Source organism: Alexandromys fortis, unplaced genomic scaffold, assembly GCF_014885135.2.
Source record: "Alexandromys fortis isolate MF-2015 unplaced genomic scaffold, M_Fortis_MF-2015_v1.1 scaffold_40, whole genome shotgun sequence".
Classification (NCBI taxonomy): Eukaryota; Metazoa; Chordata; class Mammalia; order Rodentia; family Cricetidae; genus Alexandromys; species Alexandromys fortis.
In genome coordinates, this window is record NW_026067966.1 from 2,182,717 (window position 1) to 2,186,007 (window position 3,291).

Consider the following 3,291-nt stretch of genomic DNA (forward strand, 5'->3'; position numbering starts at 1 on the left):
AGAGAGAGAGAGAGAGAGAGACAGAGAGAGCTGTGCCTGAGTGAGCTGGCACACTATGTAATTCAATCTCAGGTTTCAGGGGCCGTGTTACTTTCTTGCTTATTTAGTCCACAGTAATGCGTCTGTCAACAGGTATCTGAGGACCCCTCTGGAACCTTTATTCCACTCATTGTCTTTTCTGCATCTCTTTGGGCTGTCAGTCTGTAATTGGCTATTGTACTTTTCCTGGAATCCAGGTTTGTCTTTGTTTAGAACAAACAGACTGCTGTGCTAGCTTGTTTTCTTTAGCTTTGTTTAGTTTTAATCACCCGACAACAGGGATATTTTACAGCCTAGGAAATGGCCTCCTGAGAATGTCAGTGTGCGGTGGGAATGGTGGAGAGGAAACCTGGTGGGGGGTGGGAAGGAGTATTTATCTCTTGCTCCACTTTCATGAGAACCTTTACTGTCCCGGCCAGTGCAGTGACTAAGCTTGAAGGCAATGTTTATGTTTTCTTTGCTGGTGATATGGGTAGGGTGGCCTTGATAAACAGAAGACGTGGGAAAAGTTTATCTCGGGGTCTCCAGTCCTCTGGAAGAAATCTCTTTTCAAATATCCCTCCAGGCTTGCCACCTCGTAATGCTGTAACGTTCTCTCTGTCTTCAGGAAACTTCTGCTTCCCCAGCTTCTTGTACCTCTGCTGAAAACCTCTGGGTTGTCATGGGTTTGTTAGAAGACTGGCCATTTCTGATCAATTGTTCATGTCAAGCTAATAGCAGCTGATAAAAATCAACTCGAATACATACCTCCTGGCGAGAACCGTTTCCATGTTAATCTGCCTGGAGTTTTTAAAGCCTTAATTCCAAGTTTCTCCAGCTGCCTATGTTTAAGGAAAGATTCATGAAATGAGCAAGGCATGTGTTCCTGGAGCTTCAAACCGACTTAAATATTGCTTTCATGTTATAAAAAATAGGATTTATTATTCAGCAGAATGAAAATTCCACCTATCTTAATGAAAATAAAAAGAACAAAGTTTTGCTTTAGGTGAGCTCCTCTGGGTTAGGACTCTAGACGCTCTGGATTCTTGGATGAAGAACTCTGGAGAAACAGCGGCTTCAGCCAAAGCAGTTTTCAGTGGTCAGAATTCTAGGCGCTTCTCAGAGTTGGTAGGGACCCCCCCCCCACTCCCATTCTGAGCTCTTGTTCAGATATGGGATGTGTTTAGTGGACCAGTTATATGGGCAGAAATGCAATTTTGAGTGTTTTTACAGAGTTGCGCGTGGGTTTGTCTGTGATGTTGGCCCAGGTGTTGCTTGGTGACCTAGGGCGTGGCATGATGACGTTTGACCGAAAGAATGGTGCGCAGCCGCTGATTGGTCTGCTTTTGAGCTACAGTGAAACTTTTTGGGTACTTTTTTGGAACGGAATTTTAAAACTCTTAATATTTACTTACAACAGACAAACCAATGTCAAACAAAATGATGGGTCTTTACATACCCTGAACATCTGCTTAAACTTAAAATATGCACATTGTTTACTGTACATAAATCACCTTCTTTAAAGCACTGAAATGAGGAATTGGAAAATTAATGGGATTTTTTTTTTATTTTTTGGCTGTGGGGCACTGGGTGAGGGGGTAGGGATTCCCTAGAGGAGAATTATTGTAGGTTTGGACAATAGCATAAATTATGAATACTTTGCTGCTCTAATGCCCATTGTGTCTAGCCGTGACTTCATAACAAATGTGCTTCCTTACAAAGGGGATCTAATAAACAGTGAAATGCCAAAACATCACAAAGTCACTTCCTTTGTAGAAAATTTCCATTCTAATATTATTTTCAACAAATTGCTTTTTACTGTAAGTACTGAAGCAACTGTGTTTGCCATCTCTTGTCAGAGGCACGAGGGCAGGGGAGGGGAGAGGGGAACATATTTATCTTTGTATAAAACTGGCAAGTAAGGATTTCCCTAGGGGTGGGAGGGAGTCTTGGGAAAGGCCAACCCTAGTGTGTTTTCCCATACCATGCTACTTCGTGAAACCTGCTAGGGGAGATTAATTATTTCAATTTACATTTTGAGTGATATTCTGGGAAAGAAAACATTCCTAAAATCAGTTATCAATCATTTAGACCTTAGTTCTAATTTATTAGCAGCTCCCTTCAGCTAAGCACTATTGTTAATATCTACCAATGAATCAAGGAACGCTGCTCTTACAGTAGCAAAGGGGATGAAACCACCGTACGACTGTACCAAAGCAATATAGCAAAGTCACCTTTGTGTATCTCCCTTCTCTGCACACTTCCACACACTTACAATCTGAGGACGCTGGCTGTCCTGAGTCCTGAGTGTCATCCTTGTCAGTCACCAGGTTCCCTGGTGGCGGAAAAGCAGCCTTCTTCAAGGCCCCCACCTCAGTCCATTCAGTCCGCCTTTCTTCCAAGCGTCACATGACTTGTGGGGCTGGTAAAGCCAAATGAGAAGTTCATCCTATGTGAGGCAGTTTCCAGGGTCTCTTTTAAGTTCTAGGCTCAACTTTCTGGTCTCGCATTTCCATGTGTGTCCTAGTTCTGTCTCATTGACTAGAAGCCGGCAGTGCAGTGTCTTGGACACCGGGCTCTTCCTGAAGTCCTCTTCACACGCACCTTGGAATATCTTCCAGGGTTCAGGACTCAAATGCACCGCCTCCTTTTGCTTTAGCCACCAGGGTTGAGCCCTGACTCTAGACTAAGAGGACAGAAATGAGACTGGCTGTACAAATTATCCCAGCCTATTTTGAATCCATTTTTCCTTGTAATTTTTTTTAATTGTTCAGAATCAAATTCACAGAGCTTCCTTTAAACCAATGGCCTCCAACCTCCTTAATGCTGTGACCCTTTAATACAGTTCTTCATCTTGTAATGACCCCAACTATAAATTTATTTTTGCTGCTACTTCGTAACTAATTTTGCTATTGTTATGAATAGTGATATAAATATCCGTGTTTTATAACAGTCTTAGGTGACCCCTGTGAAAGGGTCATTCAACCCAAAGGGGTCACGACCCACAGTTGAGAATTGATGCTTTAACCCAAACTTCCTCTTTAGATATCTTCCAAGTCACCCTCTCATTTTTTAATTTCTTCTGTTTTAATCAACTCATGTAAATTTAACTGATCCATATTTGCTTCTAGAAAAATGAATAAATATTGAAATAACCCTGCACTACAAAAAGGGTATAAAATTTTGTCTAACAAATAGGACATTATGTCCTGTGTTATGCACTTTAAAGCTATCTATTTTCTTCTTAAAGACATTTTATTTTTATATTTTTGC